Source organism: Equus przewalskii, chromosome 8 (genome assembly GCF_037783145.1).
Source record: "Equus przewalskii isolate Varuska chromosome 8, EquPr2, whole genome shotgun sequence".
Taxonomy (NCBI): Eukaryota; Metazoa; Chordata; class Mammalia; order Perissodactyla; family Equidae; genus Equus; species Equus przewalskii.
This window is the reverse complement of record NC_091838.1, coordinates 21,991,200-22,016,724: the sequence shown is the minus strand read 5'-3', so window position 1 is coordinate 22,016,724 and position 25,525 is coordinate 21,991,200. Positions and strand designations below refer to the sequence as shown.

Below are 25,525 nucleotides of genomic sequence, written 5' to 3'. Positions count from 1 at the left end.
AGGGTGAAGGAGGGAGATGCACAGAAGGCACTGGGGCATCAGGTCTAAATACAGGGCTCTGGGGACACAGTCTGGGCGTTTGCATCTCAGCTACACCTGCTACCTCTCAGGGAAGTTACCTAACTGTCCCGTGGTGTTGTCATCTATAAAATGCACATGGCAATTGCAAATTCATCATAATATGTATGGTTGTCATGCACATTAAATAAGATAGTGTAAGCAAAGCACCCAAAATAGTACCCATCACACATTAAATGAAACAATGAAAAAATAATGCACTGTTGCTCAAAGCATCTTGCCACAAGGCTTAAGTACCAATTTCAGAGAGTAAGTCATCCACTCTTGCCTCTAAGTTGCCAAATGTAACAATTAACTCTGTTCAACATGTCATTGAAATACAGGAGAATATTTAGCAAGTTTTTGAAGCTGGTTGCCAAAGTGCTATCTGCATGATTTGTACATGCCGTGCCTCAAAGGAAGGATATGCTGGTGGCCAGAACTAAGAAAAAGCCAAGGAAGAAGATTATCCTCCTCAAAAAAACCCAATGCCTGTGAGCAACTGTGAGAGAGAATGGACAGAATGTGCATCGTGAATGAGAAGTTCTGCATTCAAGCTGTGACTCTGCCACTTAGCAGCAGAATGACTCTCTGCCAATTACTCTCTCTAAAATTTAGTTTCCCTATTTGAGAAATATGAATAACAGGACCTCACGAAACTAAATATGCTTTCAATATCTTTGTCAGCAATCGTGCCCTGTGTAAATGCTAGCTATTATTACCACATTGCTTCAGTGGCTAAAATGCCTATGTCCTTGGAGGGTTGGGCTGGTCTAACAGTTATTCGTAGGCTCTTGTGAATTACTTCAAGATGCAGTCAGGCTGCTTTCCACTTATATGTGGCTAGGACCAAGGATGCCGGATGTTGGGAGCTTTCTCTGTGCTGTGGAAAGAGTGATGTGAAAAGTAATATTCCTTAGAACATGGAGTACTCAGGAGCAGGGATGGGAAGGGATCCAGAGAGAAAGATGGTAGAATTCTGCTAATTTCACATGCTTTGAAGTGAGACTGATGCAGGCCCTAATATAAGATGACGATCATCAAGATGATGATATGATAACGATTGCAGTAATTACAACTTGCCTTTTCATAACCCATTTCAAGTTTAAAAAGCTCCTTATCTCCTGAAAAAGTCACAATTCTCTGGCAAAATAGACAACTGGAAAGAGTGCATCTTTCGTCATCTTTAGCTTGCTGATTTCATGGAAGTTTGAAGGAAAGGCCAATTTCTTGGGAGGTAGCAGGACCTGGAGGACAGGAAGCAGATTCTGGAGGCAGAAAGGTCTTTCCTGGTTCTACCCCTCACGAGACATATACACATAGACAAGCTCTTGAATCCCATGAAGACACAGTTTCCTCATCCCTAAGAACAATAACACCTACTTCACAGGCCATGATAGGAATAAATAAGATCCTGCAAACAACATGCCTTCTACAGGTCACTCAATAAACAGGGCCCATTATTATTATAGCTGCACGCATCTGTAAGAGCATCTTGCACTCTGAAACACTGTGGGAGATCTATAAGTGCTAGTCATTGTTTCCTTCATTCTGAGTTAGATCATTACCCTGCTTCACAGATGGGGATGCTGAAGCCCACAAAGGTCGAAGACCTTCATCGAGACTATAAGGTTCTCTTGCACATCAGCTTTGGGAAACATCTCACAAGCCATGGGGCCTGGAGGGGAGACTGGGACTATATCCAAGCTTATGTCAGTGAGATACAAAAATGTTATTATCTCAATGTGGAATTAAGTGCTTGTATATGTTGCCGCACAACAAAATACATTATTGATGCGCTAATGTTTTCCCTGCTGGGTTTATACGTGGTTTGCATAGCAAATTTTGCACATTCTGTCATCACCTGTATTTGAAAGTAGGATGTTTCGTGACAAATTATCCCATTATCTAACCAATTTTATCATTACCAGTTTTTTCATTTCCAATCTAAATGTTTCATTTTTGGATTGCATAATGTTATTTCTTATTATGCAATGCTAAATCATTTTAAGTAATTCTAGCCTGTTCTGTTATTCTCTTCCAAATATTACTAAGTAGTTACCCTTTCTTCTCAGGATTATTTATCTCTAATCTATGCATAAGCTATGTTCTTAATGTTTTCGCGTAGGTCATATTCTTAATCACTGTTAGCACTTTAGGGTGTGTTCTAGTTCATCAAGAAGTTTTTATAGATTTTGTATCCATAAGTCATGTTTTTAGACAACCTCCGATTCCACACTATAAAAACAGACATGTATTGGTGTCTCTCTCTGTCCCCAGGTGGCAACTTCTATGAGGGCAGGGACTGTCTTTTTCTTAACTTTTTTTTCCCAAAAACTCAGCAGAGTACCTGGAATGTAGTAGTCCTTGATACATATTTGTTGGGTGAATATTGAATATATGGCTTAAATTTATTTTATTTTTAACAAAATAAATAATTCATTAAGCTCTCAAAAATATCTATTTGAAAACATTTTCTCCCTTCAACATATTTGTGTGCTACCTAATTTATGCAAGACACTGGCCCAGGGGTAGAGAAATGAATAAGCCCTCGCCTGATCATGAAGGCAAGACACAAACGTAAACAGATAATGTTGGCAAATCCCCTGGACGGTGTTACTATGTGCCAGGCCCTGTTCTAACATCTCACCTATGAATGTATTTCATCCTCACCACTACTCTTTTTCAAGTCCTTTTCTTATAGTTGCTCATATAGTTTGTACCACAACCTTAGGGAGTAAGGCAAGTTATTTAACATCTCTGTGGCTCAATTTTCTCATTGGTCAAATGAAGTTTTATTGATGGAATAAATACATTTTGCACTGCTAGTGTGTGCCAGACACTGTTGTAGGCAGTAGGGAAATAGCAGCAAACACAATGGGAAAATATCCTCGCCTTTGTAATCTTGCATTGATAATAGTACCTACCTCATCAGATTGCTAGGAGTATTAAATGAAATGATACTAGTAAAATCACCTAGAACAATGCTGGCACATAGTAGGCACTCAGTAAATGTTAGACATTATTATTATGCAACAACATACGTAGACTAAGTAGATAAATATATGTTTCCCATTGATTAGGAGGGAATTGCAAGAGAACAAATAGTTCAATATAAATTCATCACCAGTCAGTAAGAGAAATTCTAAGTGTTGGATGGCGATAGATTCAGGAATGTGGGGGCAACGTTTACTCTAAGCAAAGTATTTCAAATTCACTCCTTTTCATGAGACATGAGTTTATGAAGTTTATATATGGATCTATACTCAAGAGTTTAATTCATTTTGGATTTTTAAGAGGTGCATGCTAATAATTTTAATGTAATTACATTAGAAAGTTGTTTAAGCAAAAGGCAGAGTCTGAACTGTAAAAACATACTGTAGAATGGAACCTTCCTTCCAAATGAATATAAATGATGTTCTGCAGTGAAAGAAGTGTAAGCCATAATGCAGACAGTTATAATGAAATTTGACCTAATTAGTCTTAGAGAGCTGAGACTCTTCATTAAAAGCAGCACTTCAAAATCATGTAATAATGAAGCTTTGGTTCTTAAAGGCTGATGGGAGCTATGACCCTAAAAAAACAAGTTTTCTAGATTTTCCAAGTATATTCAGCAAGTCACCAAAACTGTAGCAAAACTGTGATGAGGTACATGTAGAATATTGTACATCCTCCGTCTCAGTGCTTCCACCTCCGTTACCTTGCTCAAGTCTCTGACCCGACCCTCATCACCACCTAGCTCTGCAGGCAGTGTTGCTTGTTATTTCAAAGTGGAAGTAGAGGCAAGCATTTGTAACTTCCCACAGCTTGCCTTCTGTCTTTCTCTAAGCTCTTCTTCTCTCTGACTCGGAGAAAGAGATGCACTTCCACCCAACACCTCCTACTTCCTCCTGAAATCTCATCTTTCTTTCGTGTGTTTTTATTCTTCCCCCACTGATGGATCTTTCCTTTTTCATATAAACAAGCCTTCAGCCTCCCCTCCAACACTAGGAGACGGGCAACTTTCCTCCACATCCCGCCCTGTACCTCCCTGTTCACAGCCAAGTCTCTAGAAAGACAAATCTGTTCTCACAGTCTCCACTTCCAAACCTCCCAATACTCCCCAGAAGGAGGGGCCCTTGCCATTCCTGTGGAACTGCTCTCTCTCAGAGGTCACTAATGACCTCTCCCTGCCAATTCAAGACAGCACTGTTTGGGTCTCTTTTTACTAGAATTTTCTGTAGCATTAGAAACTTTTGACCACACTCTCTTCAAAATCCATGTCTCCACAGGGACGTCTTTCCTGACCTCCACACAGGTATCTCTGCCTGTTCCTGGACATTTCCTCCTCAACGGCAGCTCTGTGATGTCTCACCTTGCGTTCCCCTCCCCCCATCCTGCTCCTTCTCTGATATTCCTTAAGTTTGTGAGGGATGCCAACCTTCACCCAAAACCTAATCCAGGGTCATGAAAAATTCTTCTATACCTTCCGCATACTCCCATGCCTATAACGTCCTGAAGCCAGAATAATTTTCCTAAAATCAAAACCTGATCATGTCACTCCTGTATTTGTAAGCTTTCAGTGGTTTTTCACAGCTTTCAGAAGAAAAGCCAAAACATTAAACGAGATGCTCTGAGTCCCTCATGAACTGACCTTGGCTGAATTTTGCACCTACTCTCTTGATCTTCCCTCACAGGTATTTTTCATTCCATCTGTTCCAAACTAATTTTACTTCCCAGAGACTTCTCTGTACTCTCACATCTCTGGAACACTCCTACTCCCTCTGATGCCTAGCTAACCCCTTATCCTCAAGATCCAGTTTCAGCACCACCTCCCCTGAGGTCCTGTCTACAGAAGATTTCTCTCTTCCTGTGACCTCCCAGGGCCAGTCTCCCTTCTGCCGTCTTCACATTTGTGCATTAAATGTGCATGGTTGACTTGAAAGTCTCTCTGAGTAGGTTTCAAGTCACATAAGGGTGGGTACAATGTCTTACTGATGGTCTTAATCATGGTACCTATCTCAATGTCTGGCACAGATTAGGTATCGAATATTACCACATGTTGAAATTGTAACACAATGTCAATGGCCACGTGGACACTGAAAAGACAAGCCCAGCGCCACTTGTAGTTGCTGAAATGCTGCTGATGCGTCACACCTGGGGAAGCCTAGTGCTCACCTGTGTGGGGCGGTCTCTTGGTGGCCTGCCGCCGCCTTTTCTCAGCTGTGACACTCTCTTTCTTATATGTAGATGACCCCATAATTAAGGGCAACCATTTGCATTGGTTTAGTAGTTTTTCACATCAATCTATTTTTTAATATAACACATATGTTTTTAATATGATCTGCTAACATGAATTTATTTTTAATTGAAATACCTATAACCCTATAACCCTTCAGGAATATAACTGAGAAATGCTAAACCAGGGTATAAAATGAAAATACCAGGCACCTTTGATAAATATTAACATAAACTTTCAATTATTCTCTCCTTTCAATTCTGAGTAGGAAACTGAGTTTCTGTGGGGTTGAAGTAGAAAAGGTGTTTGAATAGTCAGTTTCTGTAACAGCTGATTTACAAATATCTCTAAGTAGGAGTTAGGTTTAAATGGCCCTGAAGGGTTGTATATTTCATAGAACGCAAGAATAAATTCACATCCTGATTACTCCAAGGAAATTTAATAAAAATGTCCCTCTAACGGATTTATCCTACCAAGGGGCAATGCAATGCTTCGTCTCTATCTTCTTCTGCAGTGGTTGCCCCAGGAAGGGAGTCAGGATGGCAGGCAGAATGGCCCTGGGCTGCAGGGGTAGAGCGGGGCGGCTCTGTGGTTCTATTTGGGATGTGTGGAGGCTGCAAAGTGTAAGATAAGAGAAGGGCCTGGGAACTTACTACTCTTGCCCCCAAATTCTCACTCAGCCTCCTGATAGCTGGGTGACTGAGCAAGTTACCTAACCTCTCTGAGCTCCGTTTCTGCATCTTGTAAAACTGGGTAAAACTAATTCAAATCCCACAGGCTATTTTGAGCATTTTTATTTCAGAATATTTTGAAAGCATGAAGTATTTATGGGGACGCATCTTCTTCCTCTCTTTATTTTCCATATGACTATTACTTTTGTGTCACGTTGATAACTCCATCCCCCGCCACAGCAGGGTCCTGAACTTCCCAATCATTACAACACCTACTATCTCAGTAGTCTTGTGACCATGGGTGGGGCTTTCATGTCTATATCTGTAATCCTGAATTCTATCTCTCATCCTGTGTTTCTTGCAATGGGAAAGACCCACTGGGTAAAAAAACACAATAATAACAACAGAGGTCATTAAGTGAATGTCAGGCCTTTGCATATGTTATTTCTAATCTGTACAACAGCCCCACAGGGTAGGTGTCAGTGGCCCACAGTAGAGAGAGGCACTGCAGATAATAAAGAGGGATGGTGTGCCAGAGGGAAGTCCATAAAATGCCTGATGTGGTCAAGTCCGCTGCTCCTTGTGAACAAAAAGGCCAAAAGTACAGCTTGTCTTTATGTACAGCTGCCACACTTTCTGCCACATAACCCTCCAATTTCAGCCATATGACTGGAGGCAGATGTGCTTGGCCCAGAAGGGCAACCAACCAGGGGAGCACTGGCAGGAACCTTGCCTGGTGGAAACCAGATAAAACCTGCACTTAGCTAATCTGAATGAGAGAGGATATGCAGAGGGCATGCACGTTACCTCCCTCCTCTGTCCCTCAGCATCTCGGAGAGTGCAAATAATGCAGGCAGTAAGGATCAGGAGTCCTGAGTATTTACTTACTGAGTTGGAACTCTTCCTCCTCTCTCCTCTCTCCTCTCAAAGAAGAAGAAAATAAACATAGGGTGGACGTAGGAGTGTATGCTCAACTTAATTGAAGCCATGAAATTAGAAGCGTAATTACATAGAGAAGTGCTCTTCTTTCCTACAAGTAATGTCCAAAGAAAATAGTGGCTGTATCTCTCAGAGATGGGAAGAGGTGGTCCCTGGTCGGGATACTCCAGGGACAGTTGGGAGGGAAGGGACAGAGCTATAAAGGAACAAGGATATGTCAGCAAAGACTCAGCGTAAAAGTTCCTAAAAGTGCCTTTAAAGAAAGGAGAAAAAAGGGAGAGGGAGCGAATGGAGGTGCTTGTTTGGGCTAAACCAAACAAGAATGGAAGTGCTGCTGTAACTGGCCTGGGGACAGTGTGATGGACATGTAGGGAGGAAAGAGAGGAGGAAGAGGTGGAGGGAAGGAGGAAAAAGGGAAGAGTAGAAAGAAGGGAGAAAGAAGAAACCCAAGTTGCTGGTTTAGGTAGGAGTCTCAGCTCAGAGAAGCAAAAGACAAAAAGTTGAGAATTGAGATGGGACAGGAGAGAATCTGGGGATTCTCTTACCTGGTGGGTCAAGTGGCACTGTCTCCACCACAGGAATCTGGGGGTAAGGAAGGAAAACCCAAAGAGATGTAACACCTTCTCCAGAGACCTTAGGCATTGAAGGCATCATGAGACAGTTTAGATTGTATCTAAAAGATTAAATTAATTAATTAATTAAAGATAAAATCAAACAATAAAGCGAAAGGAGAAAACATCTGAAAATATTTTTAAATGCTTTTAATATGCACCCACTTATATGAGATTGTTTCCCATTATGATTCCCCTTTCAATCATATATTTTTTATTCTGAGCTTCCCACAAATTAACGTATGAAACATTCATGCATGTGAAGAGATCCTGAAAATATGGTTATAAAAAAATTGATTTGTAAAGTTTGAGATGAAAACCCCAAAGTTAGGGCTGGTGGTTCTTGAAGGAGGGTCTCCTCTTCCCCGAGATGGTGGCCACAGGAACTTCCCTCTGGGCGGCACATGTGGAGAGATTTATATTTGGGGACTGTCTAAGAAAGTTGCGTCATATTCTCACCTTATAATCTTTTAGTGATAACAATCAGTGATAGAATGTTAGCAGAAACCATACTGTAACTTGGGAAAATGCAAGAGAAAATATCGAGAGATGACTGTCCCATCTACACAGAATAGGCCAGCACCCAAACCATCTACAGACTCAAGGGGTCTGCACCAAGATATGAATCCAGATTTGTTATACGGAACTAAAGTCAAAGTGGTGCAAGTTGAAGACAATTCTAGGTGGCAATAAGGAAAAAACGAAACACACTTATGACTGATTTTATTCCTTCTGACAGCTTCAGAAATAGATTGAAGTTGAGAATTGTGGTTTGGGAAGGCCAGATTTCCAGTCCAATTTGTAATTAACTTATTTACAATATTTATTTCCTAATCTGTGATGCAATCCTCAAAATATTCTATATCAGTGTCTCGTGGTGAATGATTCAAGAAAGAGAAATTTTCATTTTTTACAGCTTCCAAAAATTATAGAAATGGTTTAGCCTTATGAAGAGATACATACACACACACACACACACACACTTACATACACACACATACACATATATATGATATATCATATATAGCAATAGCTCCTGTCAGAATTTTTCTTGTGCACTTTATTCATAGTAGTTTGAAATGGACACTAAAGTAAGTGTCCCTTTGTACCTCTAAAAGATGAAATTTACCATAGTAAATAGCGTTTTTTAAAATACAAATCTCTAAACAATCTTGAGCTTGAAAATTCATGTCCATGGCAATTCCAAGGAAAAAATTCTCAATCTGAACATGAAGTTCTCACTTTGAGACTACTCGTTAGTTTGTGAATTGCAGCTCTATCTAGGATAGCATTTTAGAGGGCGTAATTTCATTGATGAAAACTTTATCTCTATTTAGGACTTTCCTCATAATTAGAGAACTGAATTAATTATACTGATAGCCTAAACAAAAGGAAATCATGTCACTGGTATAAATTTTACTACAAAGGACCTCATTAGAGAACTCAGAAATCCCCATTAATCTTATGTTCATACTCCATAATGATGGTAATTAGTGATGATAAATTGATATTTGAAAATATATGATAGTTAGCAATTTTCATTTCATCATGACGAATTCTAAACAACATTCTCCTACTTATGCTGTTTAAAAGTTGGATTTTTTGTTTCTTTGGAGCGAATTAACTTCCTTATTTTACATAAAAGCAAAATTTTTCATTTTGCAAATGTTTCAACAGCTATCAGCTTTCTCTAAAAAATGTGAATTTAGTATGTTTTGGAAAAGTATGATTTTTAAGTTTATGACTGTAGTACAAAAATTTTTTAAATAACAAAAGTTAATACCGGACAAAACCAGGCATGAAACAAATGTTTTCTTCTAATTATTAAAGTTCAGTATTTAACTGAAAGTCCTTTTCTTCCTTTTCCTTGCCTGGAGTCTTTGAAGAGCACCGCTGAGGCTGCTCAGAGAGTTCACAGCAATATTCCTTTGTTACAAGGACCAAGCGAGCTGTGGAAGAAACACAGCACCTGCGCAGTAGCACGCGCATGCAAATAAGCTTCCTTTACTGCGGATCCTACTGGACCAGGTGATTTCTACTCTTATCCTGCCCCACAGGAAAACTCCACTAGAAAGACACTCATCAGATTACTGCTGAGAAATGAGAAGCACTCCCAGCCTGGAGTTTCCTGCACAGAAATAAAATAATGAAACTAAGCAAGTAGCAGGCTTCTCGAGGAAATGTTCTTCTTATCTGCAGTTAGTGTCCCATCTCAAGGAATCCTCAGTGCTTTGGAACCACTATTAGATGAGCCTAAATGGACTTCCAGGCCAACTTTATGCCTCAAGGGAAGTACTGTAAGTCCTGGGCATTTGTTGTTGGTTCATTCTAGAGAATCAGATGCATAATGCCAGCACAAATAGTATAGCAGAAAGAGGCCCCCAAGCAGTTGGCTGCACACCTCCAGTGTCAGGGGAGTCTGGGGGCGAGGTCCTTCTGTCTTGCACTTGCCAGAGAGTGAGGGCCAGCAAAGGGAGATGAGGAACAAGAACACACAGGAAAATGTAAGGGTCAGGTTTCTATGAGGTGAAATATGCCACTCATTTTATGTTGACGTTGTAAACGCCATCCAGGAAAGACACATAACTATAATTATGGCAGTTCTTTATTCAGTTCGAAAGAAATAGCCAGTAGATTTGCTTCCTTTAGGGGTTTCAATTAATATTCTAAAGCTGGGACAGTCACTCACCATACGCTAATAACATGTTCTAACATATGGAAATATGTAAAGATCTTGGAAATATGACTTTATCAAAATATGAGTGTTTCTAGAGTGTTTGACTCCTAGTCAAAGACCTTACAAAATAGTGAATGGTCCACCCATCCTAGGAAGACCTGCAACCTCCTTAGAAAAATTTTTTAAAACAGTGATGGTAGGAGGAAGACAGATTTTGAATAAAAACTCATCTCCACTATTTTCCTCACAATTATCATTTAAAAAAAAAAAACACTTTTCTCCACTCTTCCTGTTAATCCTTTTCCATGGACCAGATATTCCATATCTGAAAGTTACATGCTACAAATCAGAGGCTGGTGGTAGGAAGACTTATTGGAAATGAGAGACACAGAGAGGCAAGCAAAACCAGAGACAGAATATGATACTTGTCATCAACATATGACATATCCACCTTTCAATGTCTTCTGTAGCCATGTTGGCCATCCCCTAAGTTGCCAAGATGACCTGATGACCTGAAGGTCTATTGCCCTGGGAAGAGTAGATTTAAGGAGCAGACTAACTATTACACAGGTGCACAACAACAGATTGTATTTGGGTTTCCTCCTCCCCAAATGCCAAAAAAGGCAACACGTATTAATATGGCTGATACTGTTTCTTTTTCTAAAGACTTAATTTAATAGTCTTGCCCCAATTTAATGCTCAGAACAAAAGCCAGCTCATTCCTGATTTTTGATTCAACCCTAATCTCACAACCATATACTATCTTTTCCTTCCGTGAACCCCAATACAGCTTCGTATACCTCAACTACCAGCATTCTATAAGTGCAGGGGTGGATGGTTCATACAATTCCAAAGATACAAGATACAGACACAAATGAAGGAGGCTGGGTGTTCCACAAACTTTGGGCTCCTCCCGAAGGGAACTTCTGCCTCATTCTTTCTTCTTACCAGGTAGCTTTTAATGCTAAACTTTACTAAATCAGTTTAGACTCTCTTGTCTCTAGGTTTCTTTAGAAGATGGCCCTGGTGAAGGGGGTAGCTTTGTTCTCTACAATGTGCTCTATTAACACCTCAGAATTACAAGAAAAAAATCTCAAAACAGAACACTATGCTCTTTAAATCGACTTAAAGTCATGGAACTGAGTGAAATCCTTGTAGTTTGACAGTAGATACAGAAGAAAACGTGACCAAGGTTTGAGCCTGGGAATTCCAAAATTTAGAGGTTGCATGAGGAAGAAGCTTCCAGTGAAACATAAGGGAAACTAATACAGTGTTAATACGGAGGCCAAAAGAAGAATGTGCCTCCAGAAGAAGAGAGATGGTCAACCATGTCAAACGCTCCTAGGAGTTCCAGTGAGATAAGGACAGGAAATAGGCCACCAGATTTGGCAAAATAAAACCCATGTTGATAGGCAGAGAAGAAATGAAGCTCACTTACAGGATTTGAAAGGGAGGAACCCCACTCACAATGTGTGGATGAGGAAAAAGTGTAGAACTCACTTTGAAAAGTTGTACTGAAGGTGAGGAGAAAAATGAGGTAGTGACCAGAAGACAGAATATCAACGGAATTTTTGTTTTTGTTTTTAGTCTAGGCAATATTAAGGCATATGCGAAAGTCAATGGTAATGATTCTAGTTAAGAGGAAGAAATTGATCTTGCACAAGAGAGGGGAAATCGCTAAACAAGATCCTTGATTGGAGTAGAGGTGATAAAACTAGGGAGCTTGGGCATAGGCAGGAAGAGGAACATGCAAAAAGAGGAAAGGGGGAGAATATGGGTACAGGGTGTATACATTTGAGTTGATTTGGTGATGGGGAGGTGAAGTGGTTCTTTTCTGAGAACTTCCCTTTTTATCAAAAAAAGAATGAGGGAGGACACAACTGAGAATAAGGAAGAAGGCTTTGGACATGAGGACAGAAAACTACGTCAGTAATCCTGGAGAATGAGAACACAGCTGTACTAGGGGATTACAGTAGGATTCCTAGGCTTCAGCAAGTATCCACTGGAAATTTGTAGTCATAAATTTAGCCCTTATCTCTAATTTGGCATTTAGCATACACTGCATCATGTTATTAGTAACCATTTTGCATGTGAAAGTCATATTTTCCCAAATTGTTTGCAAGTTTCTCAAAAGTGGAATCCCAAGGTTGTATTACTTGGTATCTTTTATGGTGTATACATTAGTGTCCTGGCAAGTAGGTACTTCATAAACATTTGTGGAATTTAAGATTGAATAAGCTGAATGAAACACTTCAGGGAATGTTTATAGCACCCTTCCCTTTGCCCTGTACCTTATTAACATAGAGGTATATATAAATCATTACTATCTCTCCTCTGTGCACAGCCTGGCAAACCAGGGTCTGGCTTAGCCCTCATAGTGCTAAGGGATCCAATGGAACCCTCCCTGAGCAACCCAGAGTGGGTCCAAGTTCCACAGCCATTTAGACATGTCCTCTGCTTATCAGCCTTGTCTAGAACCAGAGGAAGTCCCAGTGTGAGACATCTGTTTCTAGTGTCTCTCTTTGCAGCTGGAAACTGGGGCCAGTTCCTTTTAGGCACCTTCTGGTGCTCAAATTCTTTAACCTCAGCATTACAGTACCAGAAGTCACAGACTGTGTCCTGGAAATAGAAGAGAAATGCCTAATTCACTTTTCTAGACCCTTGCTTCTCCAAATGTGCCCCTTGCACCAGCATGTTAGCATTACCAGAGAGCTTATTAGAAATTCAGGGTCTCGGGCTCACCCCAGACCTGTGGAATCAGAATCTGCACTTTAACGAGGTGCTCAGGTGATTTACAAGCCACCAAAATTCCATAAGCATGCTAATGCACGATAAGAGAACCTCCCAAATAAGGTTATATAATTGTGCTAAAAGAAAGCTTTGAAAAATATATGAAAATTTAAATAATTGCTTTAATTTTTTCATAAATAAAGGCACACTGTATTGCTATATTTCTGGTGGGTAAATACAAACCTAAGGAACAGAAAGGTTATTTGGTAATTGTCAGGAACTATGTTTAATAGTTCATGTAAATTGCAGCTAAGAAATTGGACATGAAATACCCAATCACGATAACAAAAATTGTTCTCAAGAATCTACTAATGCTTTGTAGCATATTCGCTCTTTGTAGGCTTTTCGTAAGTAGTGGGGAGGACAACTGACATACAGAGAAACTGCATCAGTGTTATTCAAAAACCTAATCCTGATCAGGCCCTAATTTCCTAAAGCCAGGGAAATTTTTCTTGGGCAGTAAAATACTACTTAGCAGGTTAAATACTTCATTGATAAAGCAAGATGCAAGTCCAGGAAGGGGTTAGCCTGCTTTTGAATATGTAAATCAGCAGACTATTTTTGTGAAAACCTGTATGAGGATGAATAATTGTAAAATTTAGGTACAGCTTTCTTCTATGCTACAAATCTGATAAGTCCTTTCAAAGTCTTCTTTCTGTGGAGTTATTTCTGCTTAATGCTATGATGCCTTTGGCTAAAATAATTTCAGAAATTCTATTTGTATTTTTAATCTCAAGTGGAACTGAATAGCAGCGATAGAGGAGGCCCTTAGTGAATGTCCAGAAGAATGGCGGGTCACCAGGTCATGTGTCCTGATGATGTTAGAATAAACTGTGCCAGGAGAGATGGATAAACAAACAACCCCATTGTCCTCTGGGGAGAAATGATGCCTTTGTTATAATAAAGCTAATAGGTGTTGATTTTTGAAAGTTTAGAAATTGTGAAAATCATAAAGAAAATTATTCATATAACCATCTACCCTGAGATAACCACTTTAAACATAATTATTGAAATAGAAACCAGTTTGTCACTAGTAAACTTGATGTTCCAACATGTGGTCCATATTACATGATGGAGCAGAACTGTCATTGAAACCTCAGTGAGAATTCTGTTTCTCAACCAAACGTATCCCTGTAGGATGCTAGTGGGTCCAGTCCATTAGACAAGGACAATATCATTTTCAATATTATCATAACAATTCTCACACTTCTAGAGTAGTTATTTTAGAAAATATTGCTTTTGACGCTTCCATTTTTATTTCAAGTTGGATAATGTTGGTGCTGAACTCAGACTTCTGGGTTCTCAAAGGACAGCCTCAGCTTTATAATTTGATTTCCTCTTTCTTGTTTTATGGTATAATGCTAAACAATATAATGCACAATGTAAATAAAGTAGATAGTGAATTTACACCCCTTGGCTTTTTTTCTGAAGCAAATATATCCCACTGAATTCACACCTTAATAATTATCTTAAAAAAATGTTAATCTCTTATCTTTAATAGCTTTCCCCTTAGTCCCTTTTCCTGCAAAGAAAGTAGGCAGTTTAGTTTGTCAAAATTTATGTTAAATATAAATCAAATAGTGATGAGCTTTCTGTGGATACATGCCTCCCTCCTTGTCTATATTCTCCCTACATGAGGCTGATTTGGAAGCTCCATATCACCGTTTTCCTCAATTGGTTCATAGGCTAACATATTATAAACACAAAGATTTGTTGTGAATACAAAAAGAGGCATGCATTTTCTATAATAAAAGGATAGATTAAGATAAAAAATTCTTGCCGCTATCTGAAATTTATATGTTTTTAAGCACAAAATGGTCACCTTCAGAAGTTATGTTCAGGTCAGAGTTTTAAGAACATTCTTCTATGTTCCACAGATAAATGGAAATGACCAAAGAGTGTTGGTGCTGAAAGAATCCTTTGAGATCATCTTATTCAGCTCCTCGTCTTTGTTTAAGGTAGCTTAGCACCAGAAAAATGAAATAACTTAACCGCGTTCATTCACTTAGAGTCAGTACAAGATTTCTAAAATCCTAGTATATCCAATATGATTATACAAAGCTAAAATACCACTTTAAAGCTTTGATGTGGAAAGAATAGAAATCATATATGATCAGCTAGGAAGTTAACACACAAAAACATTACCTACATAGGTGAGGGTTAACTCATCCAAGACTGATTTCCTGGAGGCTGGTCTCCCAGAGGAGGAGTTGCATCCTGCAAGGTTCTAAGGAAACTGGCTACAGCTGAGTGTCCAAGGCAATCAATCCTTGCAGAATTCGGACCTGGGGAAGTGGGCCAAAGGACCACTGTATCATAGGAGCTGCAAGAGTCAAGCTTAGACCCTGCCACTGGCTATGCTAGGAAAGGAGCTGTTGGCTTCCCAACTGTGCATCTTTATAACCCAAAACCCAAGGCCAGGGTCACCTCCCCATATCTGGTGGCACTGTGGATCTCTAGTGCATTGGACAAAAGGAGACCTGCACAGCTGCTCCCCAAATCAACAGGGCTTCGGAAGACCCATTGTGTGTGCCATGGGGTTATTTGCCTTTGTTGCTCAACAACCCCCTATGGAATTTTTTTCATCACGTTCCAAACATTGCTAAACATATCTTTGTATCTATCTGGAAAGACGTTTTCCTGTCTTTATGCATAAGTTGTTAGATCTCTTATTATTCTAATGGTGATGCAAAATTTCTTTCAATGTAATGCCAGATATCTTCCATTTGACCTTCTAGTCACATGGTACACCCTTCTCCTTCCCATAAATGCCAGGACTACATGTGTATTTTAGTAAGAGATTTTAGTGCTCTCTGGGTTCCAGTTGGTTTTGGCAAATGAAGAGAGTCAGTAGGTAATGGAAGGGAGAAGGAGAGTGAAGTCAGGGATTTTCATCTTCTGGCCTCCTCCCTGTGAGACCATCTCAGGCTGGCTATGTCCCTTCACTTCACGCTGTTATTCTACATGGCTCTTTCCCTCTGGCCAGCCTCTAACCCCTCTATTCTCTTCAGGTCTGGGAGGGGCAACACCTCCATTGGTCTTTCTGGGGCTGGGTTCCTGCACTGTCTTCTGTTGTTCCTTGTCACTGTCTTTGTAATTATTTCTTTGCAAATAAAGACCTCCTAAAAATATCCTGATTTAAGTGTGCCCACTCTTTCGTTTGGGGAGCCTGATTGATACAAATGTCAAACTTTTATATCCTTATCTCTAGCAACATACTGTTTAAGGAGTATACCTACATTTTTTTATTGAAAGAAGTCTAGGAGACAGAAAAATCCTTCAAAATGACATTTTTAGACAACCAGAAGAATAAGTTCCAATTTAATCTGTTTATCCTTATATATGTTTATATACCTATATCCCAAATTTCCTACAGATTCAGAATTATGACTTTTGGGAAGCTTTTTAAAATTAAGTGAATCCAATCTTCACATAATGAAGTTGTAGAAAGGACAACTATAATTCAGTTATTTTGGGTTATGACTGAAAGCTAAGTAATGGCTACATATTGATTTTGGCATTTTCTTTCTGAATATTTTTGGTTGTTAAATGGTTTTTCAGAGAATTAATATGCATTTAGAAGGTCTTTATCATTCATAGCACCGAGCGCAAACAGATGAGTAATAACTGATTGCTGATTAATTTGTTTACATAGGTAATTGTTTATGCAGTTATCTACATTCAGCTCTGTAGTTTTGTGTGCAGGCAGACCATCCATAGCTATGCCATTTCTGGAAGACATGAATTTTGTTGCATTTTCTCATTAGGTAGGTCAGAGGAACAGCCAGAGGGAGATGATGTAACAAACGTTACTTGTAGGAGGGTCCTTAACTTTGCTTGATTAGGTTATCGTTCACCTAAGTTGAATCACGGTGGTCTCTTGATGGCTGTTTCCAGTGTTAATTACGAGCCATGGGCAGTGGCAACCACGGGTATAAGAATGGAGCTTGGCTGAGTACTTAAAAGTGAGCCACTGCTCAGTGGTTTCAGGTCACAGGGTTGGCTGGCACAAAAATAAGGACAATTCTGGGATGAAACTGGATCTACAGTTCTTTGAAAATATTTCATGTTCATACTTTTGATAATTTAACTCAAAACTTTCCATTTACCTCACATTTGACTCTGTGTTTTCTGTTTATAAGGCGAGAAAAGTCCTGCCAGATAATATATGAATGATGGTGTTTACTTATCACCTTATGATAAATGTCACGAAGTCATACTGCTTTTGGAAAGGGGTAAGAGTAGGGAGGGTACTTGGTTTTTCTGAGGTTTTATTTAAATATGAATCAGCATAAATATTCTTAAAATAATCAAGATGCAAAGAGATTGTCTACACAACCACAAATACAACTTTTTAAATCTTCCTCTCCCCCTTTTTAATCAAATATCACACTGGATTGAAGATAAAAGAATTAACCAAATTTATATGAAGAAATGGATTCTCTGAAAGCTCAAAGTCCAGTATTTCTAAAGGAGAAATTTGGGGGGTGTTATGTATGGGGCATCATTACTGCTGAGCACCAGCTTTTCTTTAGACAAAGATATTCTAGGGTTTCCATTTTCAACTAGTGCTCTTGTCATTAGTTCAATTTCGTGATGCAAATCATGTAAGGCTCAAGTTCTCGACTGTTTAGCCCTCAAAACAATTTTCAAAAGCATTTCCTAGTTAATCTGAGCACCCATTTACGAAATTAATATTCTACTTTCCAAAAATATTACTGTTCTCAAAAGCTATTTTCTGTTTTATAATTGAATCTTGAAACTTATTACTTTGAAATGCATACCAAAAACTTTTGAGATAAAGCATCTGAGAGAGATGGATACATATCTCAGTTACAGTGCCTTAAAAATCAAAGGTAGGGGCCGGGCCCTGTGGTAGAGTGGTTAAGTTGGCGCACTCCGCTTCGGCGGCCCAGGGTTTCACCGATTCCGATCCTGGGCGCGGACATGGCACTGCTCATCAGGCCATGCTGAGGCAGTGTCCCACATGCCACAGCTAGAAGGACCACAACTAAAATATGCAACTATGTACTGTGGGGACTTGGGGAGAAGAAGGAAAAATAAAAAATAAAATCTTTCAAAAAGCAAAGATATTTTTCTCATTCCGTTAGGAAAGGAGACGCAGACATGTTGAATGGCTAGATATGGTTGATCACATGTCTACTAGACAGCTTTATTCTCCCAACGCCTATCCTGAACTCAATTCACAGGTTTAAATAAAACCAGGCTTAGCAGGTGGATTTTTAGAGACCTAATCCACTCTGACTAATAATGTATGAAGCGTGATCCAGTTATGAACGAGACTGCACAACAGAGCAGTGTTACATTTTGAATCTGTGCTTGTGTAGCCTTTTCATTCATTCGCCCAACTCTAAATAAGTTATTTAAGATGGTAAAGAAAACTAGTGCAGAAAATAATATGCTTAGACCAAAAAATGTCCTTACTGAGCCTGTAATACCTTGTTCTGAACATAAAACTCCAAAGTGGAGGTTAATGTATGTGTTCCTAATGTTTATCATAAGCCATTGTATCTACCCATTTTGAACAGGCTTAGCTTTTACATAAAGTTGATTTCTTTGGAAATCTATTCCATTTAAAAAGTCCCACTTATGAGCCCATATTACATTTTATAACCCTAAAAATTGCCATCAGCAACTTTTATTCAACAAATGGTAAACTGCAAACAGAGCAAAAAGTATAATGGAAACAATGCACATGATGATAAACAGTAGCAGAGAATAAAAGAAAAACACACGAGTAAAAATTATGATAATCAAAAAATATTTTTAAAGGTACCATAAGTTAGGCCAGTCACAAAATAAGAGCTCCAAGGTAGAAAGACATGGGAGAAAAACAGCAATGAATCTCGGCTCAAAGATGCATAAATGAATAAAAAGGTCACTTATAACCCAGCTCCCTGCACATGGTCGCTGGCAAGCAATGCTGATGAGTACTTAACTTATTCACTTGCTATGAAATCAGTTATTAAAGACTGGGTTTTTTAACTCTGTAAGACAGAAAGGAGACAAACTGAAATATATAATAACAACTGCATTCACATCTATGTGGCATTCTTTCTTTCTTTTTTTCTTTCTTATTTTTTTTTTGAGGAAGATTAGCCCTGAGCTAACTGCTGCCAATCCTCCTCTTTTTGCTGAGGAAGACTGGCCCTGAGCAAACATCCATGCCCATCTTCCTCTACTTTGTATGTGGGACACCCACCACAGCATGGCTTTTGCCAAGCTGTGCTATGTCCGCAGTGGAGATCTGAACCATCGAAATCCAGGCTGCTGAGTAGCAGAACGTGTGAACTTAACCAGCTGCACCACCAAGCCAGCCCCGGCATTATTTCTTAGAACTAGTCAATGATATATATTCTACCTTAGAGCGCGTGGGTTGAAAGTCTCTCTAATACCATAACTTGTGATTCTGTACTAAAAGCTGTTTAAAAAAGTCTGTAAAGGCAAGACTGCATACAACAGTTGTCTAAAATTCTGGGGAGAAAATGCTTGCTGTTCTGGGTCTTGATGCAAAACAAAAATCGAGGTGGAAAACTACTTATGAAGGTATTTATACATTAGGAGTATTTTTAAACCAGTCGCTGTGCCAGGTTGTGAGGAAAGCAATTGGGAGTGAGGTAGACAGAAGACCTGCCCCTGTGTAGAAAGGAGAAGGATTAAATGGAATGTCTGACTCAGCACTGTGAGTGCTGTGGGAGCTTCAGCAGTAGGCGCTGACCTGGACTGGGGAAGAGGGTGGAGATGACGAAGGGCTTCCTGGAGGAAGCAGTATCTAGGCTGAGATCTGAAGGATGAGTAAACGTTAGCTAGATTAAGAGGGGAGGGAAGACTGTTTTAAGTAGAGAAGATAACTTATGTGAGGACTCAGAGGTGAGAGAGAACATGGAGCCATGAGAAAATAAAACTGTCATCGGGCTGAAGCCTAAATCTCCTAGATTGCTGAGAGGTGAGAAATGAACTCAGAGGAAAAGGTAGAGTGTAGGGCGTAAAGGTCAGAGTAAGCCTCGTTAAGGAAGTTCTACCTGAAATAGCAGAAAGCCTTTGAGATTGATATTTTAAAGGATCTCAAAGACAGCTCATAGTCATTTTATAACTGGAAGTTTGTATTGTTTGACCATGTTCCCATTTCTCCCACTCTCTAGACCTTGGTAGTCTTTGTAATATACGTGTATCAAATCAACACACTGTACACCTTAGACTCACACAATGTTATATGTCATTTATATCTCAATAAAGCTGGAAAAAATAAAAGTAAACATCAATAAAGGGACTACTCTATAGACAATGGACTGGAGGAATGCAGGCAAGGTAGGAAGATGACTTGGAGAGGTTATGGCGGTGGAGATGGAATGAAATTGATGTGGCTGAGGTGTATTTAGAAGATAGAGTTGTCAAGGCCTGGTTAGAGATTGGGTGTGAATAGTGAGTTGTAAAAAGAGTGAAGCATCAAGGATTCCGGGTTTCTGATTTAGGCAACTGGATGTGTCGTCGTGTCATTCACTAAGAGGAATTGTCAAGGGAAGAGCAGTTTCGGGTTGGCAGGTGCATGAGTTTGGGGCTTGTTGAGTTGGCGATCCCTGTGAGCCTTCTAAGGAGAGATGTCCAGTAAGAGTTGAATCTGTGGAGCTAGAGCTCAGGAGAGGAGCCTGGATGGAGGTGGAGATCTGGGTGTTATCTGATTACAGTTGGTGATTGAAATCCTGGGAGTGGGTGATGCCTCGCTGAAGAATGTGTGCTATGAGAAGTGAAGTGACCGAGGAAGAACCCTAATGAGCACCATAAATGTGCATTCATCAGAGAAAGATGGTATTATGTCTTAGCCCAGGTTTCCTCAGAAGCAAAGCCTGAAATAAAGCTACATGCTAATTCTTCATTGTGGGAGAGGGTGCCATGGTAGTGCATTAAGAATAAGAGAAAAATAGGAGTGAGGTAGACAAGGAGGGAAAGCAAACACATGATAGTACATTACCTAGTCACCTTCACAGGAAACAGCCTGGTGCTTAATCACAGAAGATATCTCCAGAGACACCCGATGGAACTACTCCCCTTGCCATACATCTGTGAAGCTGAGAAAGAGCATGCAGTCTCTCTTCCAGCCCTTTTGATTTCTTGCCTATCATTGATCAAAATTTGCCTCTTACAGTGTTGCTTCCCCCAGCCCTTCTCAGCAGCCCTGGGGAAGCCAGAGCCTCCATGGGTTTAGCCCAGTGAAGCCTCAGTGCTGGAGCATCTAGCGCTCTCCCAGGAATGGAGGTGATGGAGGCTTGGCCACAGCTCAATCAGTACCCCTGGGAGAGGCTGACACAAGGAGTTGTATTAGGAGATGAGGCAATGGCATTAGCAGCTAGAATTTTATAAATGACAGAGAGGTGTGATTCTCAATGAATTCACTTTAGCTAGGAATCAGAGCAAGCAGCTGATGGCCTGAATGATTTGGGATAGTGCATAAACTGGGTCAGGTGTATCCTGCAAAGAAGCCTGAGAAGGAGTAGCAAAGTGCGAGAAAACAAATAATGTCAAAGATAGCAGCAAAAGGCGATATTTCAAGAATCGGTCATCAGATAAAATAAATGCTGAAGTGGAAATGTATGGATTCCCTGTGCTTCTGGAAATTACTTTAGTTTCCCTGTAGGAACCATGCCTTCCCTACTCTTGGTTCATTTGGTTTGGATGGAGTGAACGCACCCAGTTGTTCCCAGGTGCAAACAATCAGTGTGTGACCTCCTTGAGCACAGGGATGGCCTGAGAGTCAACCAGGACTCCATGCCAGGGACTCACTGGAACAACTGGGGAAGAGCTGGAAGCCTAGGACTTTTACATTTTGTGAGCAATAAATATTTTGTCTTTTTTTATTAAGTCAATTTGAGTTGCCTTTCTGTCATTTGTAACCAAAAGACACTTGATTACTACAGAAGCAGAACAGTATCCATTAGATTTAGTGACAAAGATTGTTGGCACCTTCAGTGAGAATGGTTTCAGTGGAGCGGTACAGGCAGAAGTCGGGGACATTCTTACTGCCTCTTCATCTTTTTTCCTGTACCCTTAGAATGCAGTTTCACCTACGTGTGAAAGGACTGAGAAAGTCAAACCACATGTTTAGAGACCACATGGGAAACTGCAGAAATGACACCTGCAAACAGTCTTGGCATCTTGGAGCCACGTTGCTCTGGACTTCTAGGGAACAGGCGTGCTGCATCACGCCAGGCAACTCAGTGTTGCCAGAGCCCAGGCAGACCTCTGCATTTTAAACTGTTGTAAAGACTCCATGATAATAGATAGATTTTATCTTAATTTCTATTTTCCCCAAGTACTTAACCTTGAGCCAGGTACAAAGTGGACTGTCATTAAATATAGTTCCATTTAAGATGCCAGATTTACCTGAGCAAGAAGCAACCCACAGGAGTCACTCAATCTGGAGTTTTACAGAAGACAACATCCTTCTGTCCTTCCGATGGCTGAGTAAAATTACATTTTGATTCTGAGGTCTGGTCATTCTAGTGACTGAGGAAGTAGAAATATTTATATCAATTCTATGTAATTCTTTACTGTACCACAACACTTATCTTTCCATGAACTTGTAAAAAGTCTGTCACGAAGGGTCAATTTTCTTTCACAATCTTTCTCATACCCACTCTTCTTTCCTATTAAAAATATATTACAAAATTCAGATACTCACTACCTCTGGCTTAGAATAGAATAACACCCTCATTGATCTTTGTGCTTCCTGCCAACGTTTGCTCCAATACCTCATCACATACCCTACTACCAGGTGAATAATCCCAAAGTTAATTAAATAAGTCGTGCAGTGAAAGACCACATTCCTAATAGCTACAGGGAATTTCTTTCTTTCTTTTTTTTTAGGGCACACAGTCTGCTTTTATCACTGTTAGTTGAATATGTTTCTGTCTTTTTATCTCCTATTCTCCCTGACTTGATTATGAATTCTCTGAGGTTGGGATGTCTTTTAGTGGGTCTCATCTCATGAGTAAGGCAAATTAAATGAAGAGATATTTCCTGTAACTAATTACACACCAATGTACACATGTGCATATTGAGTTCTGTGTTTCCAATTATCACCAGTTAAGGACCAGAGTATGTTATGTGGACACTGACCATCGGCCACGGTCACATGCTGCCATTGCTTTCCTTATTCTTCTCATTATCTCCTGGAAATCAAGGTCAGTCCTGGTGCCACAGGTTTTTAACATATTTTTAGACATATAGAAAATGTAAGATTTTTTATGAGCACCACTGAGGATGTTATAAAAAAATAATACTTAGTGATTTTATACTGGCTGAAACAATATTTTCCTTATATGAAAAATCTTCATTGGCTTTCCATCGCAACAAGATTTTCTAACAGACATGCTGTTTGTTAACATCTTTAATATAGGTTTTTTAAAATTGAGGTATAATTGGTGTATAACATTATATTAGTTTCAGGTGTACAAAATAATGTTTTGATATTTGTATGCACAGCCAAACGATTACCACAATAAGTCTAGTTACCATCTATCACCATATATAGTTAAAAAATTTTTTTCTTGTAGTGAGAACTTTTAAAATTTACTCTGTTAGTAACTTTCAAATATATAATACAATACTGTTAACTATAGTCACCATGATATACATTACATCCCCATGACTTATTTATTTTATAACTGTGTCTATAAAACCTTTTGACTCCCTTCACCCATTTTGCCCACCCTCACCTGCTGTCTCCTTTGGCAACCACCACTCTGTTCTCTGTACCTACATACTTGGCTTGTTTGTTTTATTTTATTTTGTTTTGTTTTGATTTGATTTTTGTTTTTTTATATTTCACATATAGTTGAAATTATGTGGCATTTGTCATTATCTGACTTATTTCGCTTAGCTTAATGCTCTCAAGGTTCATCCACGTTGTCACAAATGGCAAGATTCCATCCTTTTTATGACTAAATAGTGTTCCATTGAATATACATACCACATTTTCTTTATCCCTTTATCTATTCATGGACACAGGTTGTTTCCATATTTTGGCTATTGTAAATAATTCTGCAGTGAACATGGGGGTGAGTATATCTTTCTGAATTAGTGTTTTCATTTTCTTCAGCTAAATACCCAGTAGTGGAATTGCTGGATCATATGATAGTTCTATCTTTAGTTTTGTGAGGACCTCTACCGTTTTCAATAGTAGCTGCACCGATTACATTCCCACCAACATTGTATAAAGGTTCTCTTTTCTCCGCATCCTCCCCAACACTTATTTCTTGTCTTTTTGATAATAGCCATTCTAACAGGTATGAGGTGATATCTCATTATGGTTGTGATTTGCATTTCCCTGGTGATTAGTGATGCTGAGCACTTTTTCATGTATCTGTTGGCCATCTATTTGTCTTCTTTGGAAAAATGTCTGTTCAGGTCCTTTGCCCATTATTTAATCAGATTGTTTGTTCTGCTATTGAGTTGTATGAGTTCTTTATGTATTTTGGATGTTAAACTCCTCATCAGATTTATGGTTTGCAAATATTTTCTCCCATTCTGTAGGTTCTCTTTTCATTTTTGTTGATGATTTCCTTTCCTGTGCAGAAGCTTTTTAGTTTAATGTAGTCCCACTTGATTATTTTTGATTTTGTTGCCTTTGCTTTTAAAGTCAGATCTAAAACATCATTGCCAAGACCAATGTCAAGGAACTTACCATCGATGTTTTCTTCTAGGAGTTTTATGGTTTCAGGTCTTACATTAAAGTCTTTAGTCCATTTTGAGTTAATTCTTGTGTATGGTGTAAGATAGTAGTCTAGTGTCATTCTTTGGCATTTGGCTGTCCAGTTTTTCCAACACCGTTTACTGAAGAGACTGTCCTTTTTCCATTGTATATTCTCACCTCATTTGTCATAGATTAATTGACCATATCTGCATGGGTTTCTTTCTGGGCTGTCTGTTCTGTTCCATTGATCTATGTGTCTGTTTTATGCCAATACCATACTGTTTTCATTCCAATAACTTTTTAATATGGCTTGAAATGACGGAGCATGAAGCTTCCAGCTTTTTTCTTCTTTTTCAAGATTGCTACGGCTATTTGGAATTTTTTGTGGTTCCATACAAATTTTACGATTGTTCTGTTTCTGTGAAAAATGCCTCTGGAATTTTGATAAGATCACATTGAATCTGTAGATTGTTTTTAGTAGTATAGACATTTTAGCAATATTAATTCTCCCAATCCATTAGCATAGAATATCTTTCTATTTATTTGTGTCTTCCATTTCTTTCAGCAATGTCTTATATCTTTCAGGATACTGATGTTTCAGTGCCTTGGTTGAATTTATTCCTAGGTTTTTTTTTTTTTGATGCAATTGTTAATGGGATTGTCTTCTTAATTTTTCTTTCTGATAGTTCATTATTAGTGTATAGAAATGCAACAGATTTTTGTATATTGATTTTATATCCTGCAACTTTGTTGAATTCATTTGTTAGTTCTAACAGTTTTTTGGTGGAGTCTAGGGTTTTCTGTATATAAAGTCATGTCATCCACAAATAGTGACAGTTTCATTTCTCTCTT

General features: G+C 39.1%; 1 protein-coding gene and 1 long non-coding RNA gene across 4 annotated transcripts in view; one reads left to right on the top strand and one right to left on the bottom strand.

The window, feature by feature from the left end:
• Positions 1-25,525, top strand: part of NKAIN3 (sodium/potassium transporting ATPase interacting 3) — a 611,399-nt gene that overhangs the window by 356,271 nt on the left and 229,603 nt on the right. The window lies entirely within an intron of this gene.
• Positions 7,431-23,887, bottom strand: LOC139085037 (uncharacterized). Its single transcript, XR_011543018.1, has 3 exons — positions 23,697-23,887; positions 22,363-22,485; positions 7,431-7,467 (listed from the first exon to the last, which is right to left on the bottom strand). It is a non-coding gene; the product is annotated as an uncharacterized lncRNA (long non-coding RNA).